This window comes from Odocoileus virginianus, chromosome 9, assembly GCF_023699985.2.
Source record: "Odocoileus virginianus isolate 20LAN1187 ecotype Illinois chromosome 9, Ovbor_1.2, whole genome shotgun sequence".
NCBI classification, from domain to species: Eukaryota; Metazoa; Chordata; class Mammalia; order Artiodactyla; family Cervidae; genus Odocoileus; species Odocoileus virginianus.
In genome coordinates, this window is record NC_069682.1 from 47,430,500 (window position 1) to 47,446,639 (window position 16,140).

Consider the following 16,140-nt stretch of genomic DNA (forward strand, 5'->3'; position numbering starts at 1 on the left):
GTGATCAAATCAGAGTTTTTTAAAGAATCCTCTTAATAAAAAAACAATAGACCATTCTAAGAGCTGATAAGGATGTGGAGCAACTAAACTCTCATACAGCTCTGTGCAAATGATCATGATCACAACTATTAAAACTTTGAAAATCATTACATTGTACTCTTGAAATTAATATAATGGTGTATGTCAATTATACTTTAACATAAATAAATAAACAAAAAATAAGAAAAGCAGTTTGACAGTTTTATATGAAGATAAAAATACTCTTACTATGTAGCCCAGAAATCCCTCTAGGGATTTACCAGGTGAACTTAAACATATATTTACACACACCAAAAAAATAATAGAGATGAATGTTTGCAATGGTTTTATATATATATAATCACCAAACACTGGATACAATCCAGATGCCCATTTACTGATCAAGGGATTAACTAACCACAGACAGCCTTTCAATGGCATGCCCCTCAGCAGCGAAAAGAAACACATTACTGATATACACGACAACATGGATGAATCTCATAAGAATTATACTGAGTGAAACAGACTCAGAAGAGTACCTACCACATTATCTATTTACAGGATGCTTCAGAAAAGCTACAACTACATGGATAGAAAAAGGATCAGTGGCTGCCAGGGAGTAAGGAAAGAGGGTGGGGTTTACTGAAAAGGATCATGGGAGAACATATTGGCTTGACAGAACTGTTTTATATCTTGACTATAGTGGCAGTTACCTGACTGTGTGTGTCAAAATTCACAGAACTGTGCACTATTTAGTGTTCAGTGAATTCTATTTTCTACGAATGGGTGTGTGCTCAGTCACTCAGTTGTGTCTGACCCTGCAACCCCATGGACTGTAGCCCACCAGGCTCCTCTGTTCATGGAATTCTCCAGGCAAGAATACTGGAGTGGGTTGCCATTTCCTTCTCCAGGGGATCTTCCCAAGCCAGGGATCAAACCTGTGTCTCCTGCATTGGAAGGCAGATTCTTTACCACTGAGTCACAAGGGAAACCCTATTTTTTTTTTTAATGAATAATACCTTTTAAAAATAACACATTTGATACCAAGAAGGAATAGTTTGGGTTGGAGGACAATTAGAAGGCCTTTACAGGTAAAAGATAAGAGATGATGGTGCCTATTTTGGCATGTGGTGGTGAGGATAGAGAAGTAGGCAGATTTAAGAGCCAGTTTGGGCCACTCCTTCCAGGTCAGCCCACTCCCATGTCACAGGAGTGTACTATGCTCTTTTTAATAAAAGATCTATCTGCTTGAGCTGTAACTGAGCTGTAACTAGTCTGTTGTTTCGAATCCTTGCTATGATAACACAAGAGCCTAGGAATCCTGCCTAAGCTGTAATTAGTCCATCATTCCAAATCTTAGTTACAATGAGGCAAGAACCGAGGGAGAGAAATAAACTGACCTGATGATAATAATGTATCAATATTGGTTCATTGACTATAATAGATGTACCATACTAATGTTAAAAAAAAAAAAGAGTCAGTTAGAAGGGGAGGCAGCTGAAGGCTGGCATCTTGCAGGCACATTTTGGTTGCTCTCTTTGTATCATTTATATGAGCCATAAGCATACAGAGTTGTTGTTTAGTTGCTAAGTCATGTCTGACTCTTTGTAACCCCATAGACTCTAGCCCTGCCAGTCTCCTCTGTCCATGGGATTTCCCAGGCAAGAATACTGGAGCGGATTGCCTTTCCCTTCTCCAGATCTTTCTGACCCAGGGATCAAAGCCACATCTTCTACTTGGCAGGTGAATTCATTACCACTGAGCCACCAGGGAAGCCCATAAGTAAACATAGGCAACTTCCAAATGTATACTTACAATTCCTGCAATTTAGCGCATGCTAAGGCCTCACAGGTTCACAAGGGGAAGGAGGCAGGGCCAGTCAGGAGAGTGGACAGAGGCATCGTTGGGAACCCAGTGGAACAGAAATTCACATATGATCTCACTTGTATGTGGAATTGAAATGGTAATCATTTCACAATACATACAAATAGCGAATAGCTATATTGTACACAATATATGTTGTATGTCAATTATATGTTGTATGTCAGTTATACACAATATATGTTGTATGTCAATTATACCTCAATAAAATAATTATTTTTTAGAAGACACACCTAGGGTATGAACAGGGTCCTGAGTAATGGCTAGAGAGGGACAACTAGCCCCTGTCCATGAGTAAGGACCCCAAGAACGGTGAAATATAATGCCATAGTGAGCAAATTCATTGATATAGTTGATCATGATAGACTCTCCAGACATAATGTGTCATCTCATGCCCCTGGAGATGTCTCTGCTTACTTTGTGACTGATTAAAACTTGAACCAACAGTGAGTGTCATTGAATGAGACTGGGATGCCAGAGCCTGGGTTTATATGCCTGAATTATATGGAGGAGGAAATTCAAAGGCATAGGGACGTGAGAAGTTTTGGCTGGATTTACCATGTGCAGCTGTCACACCCACCCACCAACTGTGATCCACGAGAAGGCCTAGGAGACACTGCCTTGACTAAGGCCTTGACATGGGAGTACCTGTGTCCCTGAAAGCTCTGTGGTTGATTTCTTTGAATGATAGGCTGAATCATCGGGAACGTCACTATTGATACAGCCTCCTTGTTTTCAGTCAAAATGATGGAATCCTAAAGTAGCAGAAGACAAATGGCAGGACTTAACGAGGACCAGGTGGACACATCTATCTTAAAGGGAAGTAGGGAATGTCCCAGTTTTTAGAATGTCTTGGTCCACAAAGGGCTTTGATAATGTTTAATTTATCATAGAGTCCTAGGAATGAAATAGATGGGTACCCTACTAGAAAACTATTTGATTTCTGTAACTGGAAAAATTCTAGATCCAGTAGCCAAAAATCTGAGAGTCTCCACCACAAAGAATCATGGCTTTCAGTCAGTTTTGAAACCTATATCAATTTACACACCAACAGTGCTTCAATTGTAAGGGAGGCGCGGTATTACTGAAGAATTGTTCTGTGCCATCGTCTCAAGTGCACACAGTAAATCTTCCTCTAAGCATTCCCCAAAAGGACCTGCAGCCATCTGCTAGAGTGACTATGTTGGGAGGAAAAAGAAATTTTCAGAGATTACATGAGCTCTGAACTGATGCTAATTCCTGGGGTTCCAAAATGTTCCTGTGGCCTCAAATGGGGGTTGTAGTGTCAAGTGATAGCTATTCAGCTCAAGTCAGACTCGTGGCAGACCCAGCTTGTCCACATCTCCACCCTGTGAGTTATGTTCTCGGTTTCTAAATTTATTGTTTAAGTTAACACACTTGAAAACTCACAGAACCCGCATATTGGCTCTCTGAGTAATGCGATGAGGATCATTATGAAAGGGAAGACTACAAAGAAGTCCTTGCAACTTTCGGCTTTATTGCTGTGGTGAGCCTGAAGCAGTATCACATCACTGAGGAAACTGCAAAGATGAATGCCTTTGACAAAGTAGGAATACTGTTACTTATTTTATCTCCCATTCAGCTCTCCAGTTCCTCCTATGCAGAAGTCATATGGATCTGGAAAAAAATGAGTGTGAACTATTATAAACCTAATCAGGTGGTGATTCCCATTGAATTGCTGTTTCAGATATAGTATCTTTAATGGAACAAACCAACATGGCCCTGGCACTCAATAAGCAGCTACTGAATTGCCTAATGCCTCCCTACCCCTCACACCAAAGTACAAGGACAATCAGAAGCAGCTTGCTTTTACCTAGTAGGGACAACAGTTTACCTTCTCAGCCATGCTTCAAAAATACATCAGTTCTCCTGTTCTCTGCCACGATCACATAACCAACCATAGAGATCTTTATTTGCCTTGACATTGCATGAAACATTACACTGGGCTACTCCATTTTGCTCACTGGATCTGATGAGCAGAAAGTAGCAGGTACTTTAGATGTCTTAGAAAGACATATATGAATAAAGAGTGGGAGATAAAGTGTTGAAGAGTCAATAGATTATCAAGGAGTGAAGAAGATTATCTCCTCTAAAGTGAAAAACAGGTTACTCTACCTTACCACTCACAATGAAAATAGATACAATACTTAGTAGGCCTTTTTTGGATTTTGGAGGTGATATATATCATATTTCAGAGTCAGATATGACTGAGCGACTAAGCACACACAGCACATCATATATCACATTTAAGTATGAGATTAGACCCTCTAAGAGGTGTCTGTAAATCAGCTTCAAGTGAAAGCCAGAGCATGAGAAGGCTCTACAGCAAGTCTGGGGTGCAATACAAGCCACTCAACCACCTTGGCCTTGTGATCTAGCATATCCAATAATATCTGAAGTGTAAATAGGGATGCTCTGTGGAGCCTCTGGAAAGTACCAACAGGAGAATCATAGCCCAGACCCCTAGGATTATGGAGAAAATCTATGACCTTTTCCACAGATAACTATTCTCCTTTTAGAAATAGCTTCTGACTTGCCACTGAGCCTAAGTAGAGACTGAACATTTAATTGCAGGACATGAGAAGCTGAGCTTCTCATCATGAACTGGGTGTTGCCTGACCCATCTAAACATAAAATTGTGCATATGCAATATAAATCTAACATAAAATGGAAATGGCATATATGAGGCCAAACTCACACATGTCCAGAAGGTACAAGTAAGGTGCATAAGCAGATGGCTCAGACTCCTTTGACATAAACTTTTATTGCATCACCTCCCCTCTCTTAATCAATGCCTTTGGCTTCTTGGGGTGTTTTTTAATAATCAATTAACTAAGGAAGAAAAACCCAAATCTGTTTTACAGATGAGTATGAACAGAATTCTGGTACTACCTGAATGTAGACAATCACAGCACTACAGCCCTACTCATGAGTGATCCTGAACTGCAATAATAAAGAAAAATCTTCCTAATGGGCAAAATTTCAAGTAGTACATCTGGTTGTCTACTACGTCTACAGTGAGAGAAGGTAGACCATATGGTTTGGCCATATGGTCATGAACTTGGAAGGAACATAATTGGAAGATTGGTGACAAAGAAATCTGAGGAAGGAACATATGAATGGACCTCCTCAGAATTCGCACACACTATAAGGATATTCGTGCCCATAGGAATCCCTCCACAAAGAGTATCCACTGCAGAGGAGGTTCTAAATAATCAGGTAGACGATGCATTCAGTGAGTGTTACTCATCCCCTTTCCCAAAGCATCCTGTGCATGCTTAACGAGTCCATTAACAAAATTGCCATGGCAACAGAAATAGAGGCTATACATGGGATCAACAACCTGAATTTCCCCATAAGGTCAACTTGGCTAAAGATACTGCTGAGTGCCTGATCTATCAAGAGAAGAGTTCAACAATGAGTTCCCAAGAGCATCATTCCTGGGGAAACCAGCCAAATAGCTGGTAGCCGGTTGACTACATTGAGTCTCTTTGATCGCGGAGGGAGCAGAGATCCATCCTCCTTGGAAAAGGCACATTTTTTAAATACACGTGTGCCTTCTCTAGCCATACTGCATCTGCTAGAACCATCATCTGTGGACTCACTGAGGGCTTTAGCTACCATTTTGGCATTCCCTGTAATATTAATTCTGATCAAGGAACTTATTTCAAAGCAAAGAAAGTGCAGAAATGGAATCATACCCATGGACTTAATTGTTCTTGCCACACATCCTATCACCTGCAAATGGCTGGACTAATCAGAAGGTGGAATAACTTGCTGAGGGCTCAGTTACCGCACCAATTGTGAGTCAACATCCTGAAAGGACTGGGTTCTGTCTTACAGGATACTGTATGTGCTTTGAATCAGAGACCACTGATCCTGGTTATGAAGAACCATGATAATAAAGGGATAGAAAGAAATAATAATAATAAAGGGATAGATATAGAAGTGTCTCCTCGCACTGTTATACCCAATAACCCATTTCCCACCTGAGGAAACTTGAACTCTGCTGGGTTGGAGGTCTTAGTCTCCAGGTGGGAATACTTCAACCAGAGGACACAAGAACAGCTCCACTGAACTGGAAGATGAGACTGTCAACCTGGCAGTTTTGAGCTCCTTATGGCACTGAAGCAATCAACAGAAAGGAGATTATTTACAGGATGGCATGATTGATCTTGATTACCAAGAAGAAAGTAGATTGCAGCTAAAAAATGGGCACAAGAAGAACTATGTCTGCAATGCAGTGGGTTTTCCAGATCATCACTTAGTGTGTCCATGCCCAATAGTTGATGTTAAGAAAAAACTATAGCAAATGAACAAACAAAAAGTAGTATAATTGGGGGCCCAGACCCTTTGAGAGGGAAGGTTTGGGTCACTCCATTAAATAAAAGAGCTTTAATTAGCTCAGGTTCTGTCTGAGAGGACATCAACTGTGAGCTCCCGACCAAATACAGAGTGAAAGATTGTAATATATGTAACTGCATATATTCTCTTTGCTTATTACATGCCTGTGCTTATTTTTATGTGCTACTTTCTTCTTATTTTTATTCCTATGTACAAAATTTTAACTTTAATTTTACATTTGGTCTTTAGGTAACATACTTTTCAGTGGGATTGTGAAGAACAATTAATATAACTAGCAATGGACATGGAACTCTGCTCAATATTCTGTAATAATGAAAATGGGAAAAGAATTGATACATTTATATGTATAACTGAATTGTCTTGCTGAACACCTGAAACTAACACAACACTGTTAATCAACTATACTCCGATATAAAAATTTTAAAAACCAAACTAACAATGGATACCATGACCACAAGGTTGGTGCTTCTCCTCACCTTGGGGAGAAGGTGCAAACTTCTTCGCTTGTAACATGGATAACTATATCTGATTAGATGAAAAGCTTAATCCTATTGGGAATTTTTGGGAGACAGAGCAGCCCTCATGCCTCAGGGTCTTTCTGCACAAATTCCCATCATTCAGTGGTTGAAAGCTGCTGGGAAGGGGGTTGTTAATGTCCCCATCCTCCCAGACAATCAGCCTGACAGCAACAGGAAATCCTTGGGCGAAGAAATGCAGGTGCCAGCCACCAGAAGTCAGTGAGGTAGTGAGAGCAAAAGGACACAGGTGAGGCTCTGAAAGTGTCCACTACACCCAAGTTTCCCTCTCTACAAAAGGAGAGGAGAACTTCTACCTCACAGAGGTGCCCTTGTGCTGCTGAACTGCAAACTCCAGGGGTCACTGCTGGTGACTTGGGGGCCCTGAGTTGCTGTGAAGATTAAAGGAGATGGTGTAGAGCAAACAAATGCTGACACAGAGGAGGCCTTCAGTATGCGTCCACTCCTTCCCTTTTTCATTGAATAATTGTTTCACCATATCTGATTGCTCAGATGGTAAAGAATCTGCCTGCAATGTTCCCCTGGGTGGGGAACATCCCCTGAAGAAGGGAGTGGCAACCCACTCCAGTATTCTTGCCTGGAGAATTCCATGGACAGGAGAGCCCCGGGCTACAGTCCATGGGGTCACAAAGAGTCAGACATGACTTTTACCATATGGAGGACTTACTTGGTTACCCACGCCCACGATACAGTATTAAGCACTTTATACAGAAGAAGAAACAAAGGCTCAGAGAGCTTAAGTCACTTTGTCCCCTCCCTGAGCACATAAGTCTGTCTGACCAGGGTCACTGCTCCTAAGCTCTACCTTGCCCCACGCTGCCAAGGGCTGATTCCGACACGTTGCTCAGTTGCACTTATTTCAGAGCGCGGATGCCAGATGCCTCAGTCAGAACACTCCCTTGTCAGACATGACCCAGATTAGCCTCAGGAGGAGCGGCTGCCAGGAACTGGCATGTCTGCTGCTCTGCCTTCTTAATTGGTGTCCCACCAAGATAGCTCAGGTGGGTGGGAGAAAGTCTTCCTCCTTCTGCCTCGGGCTTTGCCTCTTTGGCCCACACATGTCCCAGAGGCAGGGGCATCTCGAAGCACCTCCTTGGGGGAAGGAATTTTGAATCTAGGCCTCAAGGCTTGCAGAGACGAGTGACACGGCAAGGCTCTTTGTTCTGTCGAACTAGTTCATCCAAGCACAGAAGGAATGGATATCCTGCCCACTTTCTGTGTCTCTGCCTTGGAAGACCCAAGCCACGGCTGCTCATCTTCTCCTCTTTGGGTTCTAGCGGGAGCAGATATGCTTAAGGTACCAGCAAAGCAGGGCACCAAAAAGACAGTAAATAGGTGCAAAGCATGGGAACTAAGCAGGAAAAGTGATTTCTATATTTGGTGTGTTTCTGACATCACAGTTTGGCTTACTCATCTCCACTGGTACATGCTTTACTGCAGACCAAAAAGATGGCAAATTCAAGTCTACAGACTGGGTGCTTGATACACCTATCTTCCAAAAATGGATGCACAGTTGGAAAGCCTGAAGTGCAGTAGAGAATGTATTTCCATTCTCCGCTTTGGCAAGCCTATGCTGTGAGCATTTGTTTTTTCCTGTAGTGGTGATAGCAGAAGTCCAGCAGTGGATGTTTCATTCTGTATTACTGAGAGGAAGGTCATGGACATATGTTCTCTTGTCATCAACCAAGGCAAAGGCAGTGTGGCCCTGGAAACAACAGCAGTAACACCATTTCCTGATCTGTGCCTCTCAGCTGAGGCAACATGGTCATGCAGCCAGCAATGGGGACAGGGACTTCTTGAAATCCATCCTCCTCCTAGAAGATTTAGAAGCTCCCTTGGTGCACCAATCTTGCTGATATATTCTGGGAGACATTCCTGAAAGTTCTTCCTAGAACTTGTTCATCCAGCATGTCCACCAATCCTGCAAGCACCTAATCCCCTGTATTAAGTCTCTTTCAGCTTAACCTAGTCTGAGTTATCTACAGCAGAACCTGACTAATACTGGGTGCTTGTGATATACCCCACCTGTGTGCTAAGTCTTTGCCTTTAATCTTCACAATGGCCTGAGTTCCCTGGAGTCCAGGACTTGGTGGCAAGCGCAAGAACCAACTTGGACTAATTAAAGCAGAAAATGAACTTACTAAAAAGATATTGATTAACTCAGGGAAGTCACTGGGAAGAGGAAGCCTAGAGAACAAGGCTTGGAAACTCTGCAACCAAAAATTGTGCCACAGAGCTAGTCAAATGAGAACACCGCTTCCACGTGGTTCCCAGTCCTACACACCCCTGCACCTGACAAAACTGCTTACGGGACTTGCAGACTTGGAAGTCTCACAGACACTGCAGTCTTGGAAAGCTCCGCTTCTCGGCACTGTAGTCATCGCTGCCTCTGCCCCGCAGCAAGCTCTCCACCCCTCCCTCATCTCTGGGCTCCAAGCGTAGCACACATCTTACTTCTGAGCCAGTGCAGGTGTTCAAACTCAGCTCCAAAGTGCCTGAGACCCAGACACCAGTCTTTCTGGCTTCCTAGGCTATTCACAAGGTAAGCCCTGCTCCCCTTCGCTCTCTTCCACTCTACCGTGCCTCATGTATCTTCATTCAATGAGGCCTGTTGGTTGCCATCTGGTTAAGCACTGCCCTTCCTGTTGGTTCTTTAGAAATGAAAATATGCTGGATTTCCTGTTGGCAACTCAGCACCACTCGCCCGCTTCCACGCTCTCCCCCATCGCAGGGACTAGACGCATGGAAGGGACATTCCCAGGACTCCCTGGCCAGTAGGATTGTAGGTTGGATGTGCCAACAAAAGGCACTCACAGCAGCGCTGGGAGGCGGAAGAGAAGCAGAAGGCATGAGTGGACAGACACGTGGGCTCCAGTGATGGCCACACAGGGGCCTGCAGCAGCCTCTAGACTTTCCCTCACAAGTGTGGGAGCTACGGGCAGTTGTGGAGCAACAGGCAAACAGGCAGCAAGGCCTGCACGGAAGGGGAAGGGAGTCCTGAGGAACACACACACTGCCTCATTTAATCCTCACAACAACCTGACAAGGAAAAGGCTATTCAAGAGCCCATTTTACAGGTAAGTAAGTAGGGGTTCAGAGAGGTTAAGTAGTTGCCCTAGGGCACATGCCTGGGTAACAGTAGAGCTCCTGCTCACTTTCTCATCCCTGACATTCTGCCCAGCTCACCCCCATCCCTCACTGGCAAAGCAGACGGAGGAAGGTGCAGGAAAGGCCAGTGACCAGCAGGAAGGGCGAGAGGTCTAGAGCCAGGCTGTGCTCAAAGCACCAAGTATCTTTGGAATGTTAGAAAGTTCTACTGGAAAGTCCTTCTGAGCCTGAGGCACATTCTTCTAAAGAATTTTCTTGATTGGAAAAATCCTGTGCTTTGAGGATGGAATTGAATGTTTGGGAACAGCCAAAGGTCACTGGGGACCACAGCTGCAGAGTAAGGACACAGATCAAGCTAAGGGATGCCAATGAAGATTGAGAGACAGCCGAGTCTCATACAGACATGAGCCCAAAAGGGCAGGCAGTGCTTCAGGGCCATTGCAGCTTCAGTGGAGGAGCCCAGAGAATAAGTGGTCCAAAATCTCCCATTAGCTGTGCAACTTTGGGGAAGTCACTGCCTCTCTGAGAGGTCTTCCCATCAACCTTCTGTCAGAGGCAAATAATTACAGTGATTGGATTGCTGGCTTTCAAATCAGGTTATTGAGTCCTTGGTTCTACCACCTCCTGCATGGTTTGGGGCAAGTTCTTCCATTTCTCTGTTCCTGTTCCTATATCTGTAAAAGGAGGATAAGAATACCTATGAAAAAGAGTTATTAGAACAATGAAATTAAGTGAATTGCAAAAGGATTTTGAATTGCAGTAGGCATATAGCATGCACTCAGTAAATGTTAGCTATTGTCTTTCTTACCTTGGAGGGAAATATGAGGATTAAAGGAGATAGCATGTGTAAAAGGTTTCACATATAATTTGGCTTATTAGATCAGCTCAGAAAACAATGGTATTCTGGTTATCTAATACTACATAATAAACCATTCCAAAAGGTAGCAGCTTAAAATAACAATAGTTAATTACTTTGCCCACAAATCTGTGATTTGGGCAGGGATTAGCAGAGCTGGTTCATCTCTGCTCCATGAAGCATGAGCTGGAGTGGTTAGAACAGAGCTGAAGGATTCACTTCCTAGATGCCTCACTCCCCTGGGTAGCAGGTTGGTGCTGGCTGATGGCGAGGAGTTCAGCTGGGGCTACAGACCAGTGGCCCACATTATCTCTCCCTGGGTCTCTCTACATGACTGCTTGGGCTTCCTCACAGCATGGCAGCTGAGTTCTGAGAGCATGTGCAAACAATTGTGGAGCTTCCCGTCTCTTGCGGTCTCGGCCCACAGACAGGCACAATTTCACTTCTACTGCATTCTGTTAGTCAAGTAATCATTGAACCTGCCAGACTCAAGGGGAGGCACATAGATCCCTCCTCTTGAATGGAAACAATGTCAAAGAATTTGCAGCCACCTTTAATTTATTACAAGTAGTTTGTGTTTTCACTCCAGTACTGGCCCCAGGCACACATACACAGACATAAACAGATGAACTCTTCTTTCCTAAACCATGCTCCAACAGAGATGGAGATGAGCAAAAGGGGAAAGAGAGAGAGAGACACACACCCCAAAAAACTGGATAAATCCTACTTGCTGTTTAGGATTCCCCAGAAGAGAGTCTGTGAGTCTCTCATTTCCCAACAACCCTGGGTGAAGAGTCTGCTCTGCATCCCCAGTATCCCTGTCTTCCAGTCCTCAGAGCTGGTCAGGGAGCTGATCATTGTATTAGGGGCTGTACGTCAGAGTAGAGAAGCTCAAGGCTTATGGAACCTCTAGGTAGCTTCCTTCACTCCCTCAGGCTTGGATGTCTCACTTGGAAAATGAGCATGATAAACTCTACCTCATAAAGTCTCCCTGAGGATTAACTGAGGTCACAAATAGTTAGAGTAGGGTAAATTAACAAGCCACCAATCAGGCTCATCAGGGCTTCCTTGGTAGCTCAGGTGGTAAAGAATCTGCCTGCAATGCAGGAGACCTGGGTTTGATCATTGATCCCTGGGTTTGGAAGATCTCCTGGAGGAGGAAATGGCAACCCACTCCAGTATTTTTGCCTGGAGAATCCCCATGGTCAGAAGAGCCTGGCAGCCTATGGTCCCTGGGGTCACAAAAAGTAGGGTACGTCTGAGCGACTAAGCACAATCAGGCTCATTATTTTAAATGTGGCATATTGTTCATTTCAGAAACAGATCTCTCCAGGGATTTCTGAAATCCAGAGATTTCAGAAACTCTCCAGGCCCTCAACCTACTAGGTGGTGGTGAGTGGACAGGAGTCAAGAGACTTTTGATAGAAGACTAAGATAGAAACTGAATATGTATGATCTCATCAAACATGGTTTGATCTCAACTATGTAAAAAGATAGAGACTAGAAGGAAATAAGGCAAAGTGTTCACAGTGGTTGATGCTGGAGGGTAGGATTATAGATGATTTTTTTCCTGCTATTTCTTTATAATCTTGTTGCATGTATGTCCTCATATCTTAGAGCACCTTTCTTGGTGGCTCAGACCATAAAGAATCTGTCTGCAATGCAGGATACCCAGGTTCGATCCCTGGGTTGGGAGGGTCCCCTGGAGAAGGGAATGACAACCCACTCCAGTGTTCTTGCTGGAGAATTCCACGGAGAGAGGAGCCTGGAGGGCTATGGTCCATGGGGTCGCAAAGTCAGGCATTACTGAGTGACTAACACACACACAAAAAAACATACACACACACCTAATATCTTCTCTGTTTGTGGGTGACTTTAATGAATAAATATAGGATAGCACCTGTCCTACCTGCACTGCCCCTCCCACACACACACACTGCCACACAAGTGTGTCTTTCTCTGGAGCAGGCTTTCCACAAGATGATGCTGTCAGAGCTTTGGGCACACAATTCTTCCCTGAGCTGAGGTGAACCCAGCACTGTCCCTCACCCATGTTGCCTCCAGGAGCATTCCCCACTGTCATCCAAAAATACCCCCGCATTATGCAGAAAAATGTTCTTATTTTTCAGAGATGTATTTGGGGTGAAATGTCAGACTGTTTGTAATTTACTGTAAATTACTTCAGAGAAAACAGATAAAACAACTATGGCCAAAAAAATCCCCATAACAATTGAGAGATCTAAGTGATGGATGTATGTGTATTTGTTCAATTATTCTTTTTACATTTCTGTTTGAAAATTTTCAGGACAAAAAGTTGTAGTGGGTGGGAATGCCCCACCTATTTCCAAATGTCCCTTATTGGTGTGTTAACACCTCTGGTTGAAAAATCTATATTTTTATTTTGTATCAGTTTCATTTTCATAAATGTTGTATCTGGTTTTTAATTTAAAACTGCCATGGGGCTGCCATTTTTTTCTTCAAATTGTTTCCTCTTTGGCTTCCTTCTCCTGAAGACAACATCTGGATGTAGGGAAATGTCCCAGTGGCAAAGGGGAGAGGTGGCCCTCCTATTGCTTTTGAGTCCTTGCTGGTTTCATGAGGTACCCCTTGCCCTGCCTGCTTGTCATGAGTTGTTAAAGCCTGCAGCCACTAAAACTCGTGATCTGTTCTCACTGGCCTTGACCCAATGCCACCGCCTCTCTCCGGGGCACCCGAGCACCTCTGAGCCTCAGTTGCATCCTCCATCCAGCTCTGCCTCGGCTGGCTACCACACAGTAGCTCTTCACACTCACTGTGGCTCATGCCTCTCAGCAATCTCCCTCATTCCACACTGTGAGCACATAAGGACTTCCAGACCTCTCTCATGCTGTGTGCAACCTGAGATGATTCTTAACACAGGTGACAAAAGTGACAAAAGTGGGATGAGATAAGATGCAGTAACGGGGGAATCCAACCGTCCATCCTTACCTTACATGCATATGGCGTTTTACAGACTTCCGGTACACTCTCCTTTCAACACCAAACTCTTTCTGATGCCTACTCTATGCCAGACATTGTTCTGAGGGTCTGGGACTCCCCCACCCTACTACACATACACACCAAGTATCTGTTGATATATGAAAGGGCAAACAAGTCACAATGCAGCTGTACCAGTGAATACCAAGCAGACGTTAAAAAGAATGAAATTAACTGATATGTTCTAAGGAAAGATATCCAAGATATGTTGTTTGATGAAAAGGACATTTCAATGTAATGAGTTGGGAAGACTATGAGCCCTTTTCCATGAAAAAAATAATTATATTAATGAGAACTGAAAGCAACACACTTTTCTGTTCTACTGTTAAATAATACTAAGACCAAATAGTTTAGGGGTTTGCTCCAAGAAGTACCCATTCTTTGAAGATAAGACAGAGAAAAATTAAACACTTTACTTATCAAAACAGAAAACTTGCTCATCTAAACTCACTTTAAGGCCCTTGCCCTTCTGTGTTCAGCAATCTGAAGCTCTTATGTCACAAACTCTGCCCAATCCAAACCAGTTACTTGCCTTGTGTGACCCACCTTAAAACCATCCAGTGCAGCCTTCAAAACCCTGTATCATTCCTTAACATCTTCACTTGAAGATACTACTGAGACTTTTTGCAAGGTGTTATTCTCCCTTTCCGTGGTAAGTTTAATATACTTAGTTTTGTTCAATCATCAAGTTTTTTCTGGTGGTCTTTGAGGGAATTGGTGGTCAATAATAATAATTTAATATGTGCTGAGAACTAAGTTGATTGTTTTGTAGACCAATCCAACTCTGTAAGACTTTTAATATTATTCCCATTTTACAGATGAAGAAACTGAGGATTTGAATTCAAGCAACTTGCCAAATACTACACAGGGAATAAGTGATAGAGGTCACATTGAAACTGAGAAGTCTAGTGCCACAGCCTGAGATCATAACTTTCTAATATTGCCTCTATTCTAGTTATTATTACTATGTAACAAAGCACTCAAAATCTCAGTGGCTTAGAAAACACACACAACATTTACTGTGCTCACAAACCTTCCATCTGAGCTGGGCTTGATGGGGATACATGCCTTGGCTCCTGCAGCATCAGCTGAAATGGCTCAAAGCCTGGAAGCTGGGGTCATCTAGAGGCCCATCCTTTCACTCTTCCAGCAATTAATGCTGAATGTCAGCTGGGACCTCAGCTGGCAACCAGCCAGAATACTTGCACGTGGCATTTCATGTGCCCTGGGCTTCCTCACAACGTGGTGGTGTGTTCACGTGGTAAGCATCCCGAGAGAAAGAGATTTCCAGGCAAATCCATTTTGCCTTTTATGACCTGGGCTTGGAAGCCATGCAGCATCATTTCTGCCTCATCCCATCTGTCAAGACCATCACAAGGCCCTCCCCGGGCTCAAAGAGAAAGCATGCACATTGACTTCGTGATGGGGAGTGCCAGTATCAGAAAGACCACTCAAGATCAGAAATATTGCTGTGGTCATTTTTGGAAATACAATCTTCCACAGACCCACATATTCAGGGCACATGCTAAGTCACTTCAGTCATGTCTGACTCTTTGCGACCCCAGGGACTGTAGCCCGACAGTCTTCTCTGTCCATGGGATTCTCCAGGCAAGAGTAGTGGGGTGGGTTGCCATTCCCTTCACCAGGGGATATTCCCAACCCAGGGATTGAACCCACATCTCTTATGTCTCCTGCATTGGCAGGCAGGTTCTTTACACTAGTGCTACGTGGGAAGTGTGCATGTACATTAAGTCTGAAATGGTATATAACAAATAGTTAGCTATTGCTATTTCTCAGCATTATAAAGAAAGAGCACTAAGTCCTGCCTGACTCTTGAGATCCCATGGGCTGTAGTCTGCCAGGCTCCTCTGTCCATGGGATTCTCTAGGCAAGAATACCAGAGTGGGTTGCCATTTCCTTCTCCAGGGGAACTTCCTGACTCAGGAATTGAACCCAGATCTCTCGCATTGCAGGCAGATAGATACTTTACCAACTGAGCTACGCAGGAAGTAAGGGCCTTTTATTTTCTATGATATGTTCAGATTTTTGTTAACAGGTATATGAAAAACTATGGTAACATTATTTTTCAGTCCTTTCTCAAGAAGTTTATGCTGAAGGTGAGTATACTAATTATTATCTATTTCTTCTCCTATATCCATTCTCTGCCTCTTGCTGCTTTGTTTTATGCCCCAGGAGGCTGATCTCTACAACTATATCACCTGTACTCTTGCCTTCTCTCTCCGGTTGGGTTGACCAGAAGGGTTGAAGGAAATCGGAGGATGACAGAGGGGATGGGGTATTTATTCTCCCCTCTCTAACTGCCCATGGTTCTCCCAATGG

General features: G+C 43.6%; 1 protein-coding gene and 1 long non-coding RNA gene across 3 annotated transcripts in view; both read right to left on the minus strand.

Moving 5' to 3' along the window:
• The window catches only part of PDYN (prodynorphin), a 111,486-nt gene that overhangs the window by 53,879 nt on the left and 41,467 nt on the right, over window positions 1-16,140 (minus strand). The gene's annotated exons all lie outside the window — the stretch shown is intronic.
• On the minus strand, window positions 3,378-16,120 carry LOC110145847 (uncharacterized). Its single transcript, XR_011489519.1, has 4 exons — window positions 16,020-16,120; window positions 7,627-10,603; window positions 5,910-6,045; window positions 3,378-3,537 (listed from the first exon to the last, which is right to left on the minus strand). It is a non-coding gene; the product is annotated as an uncharacterized lncRNA (long non-coding RNA).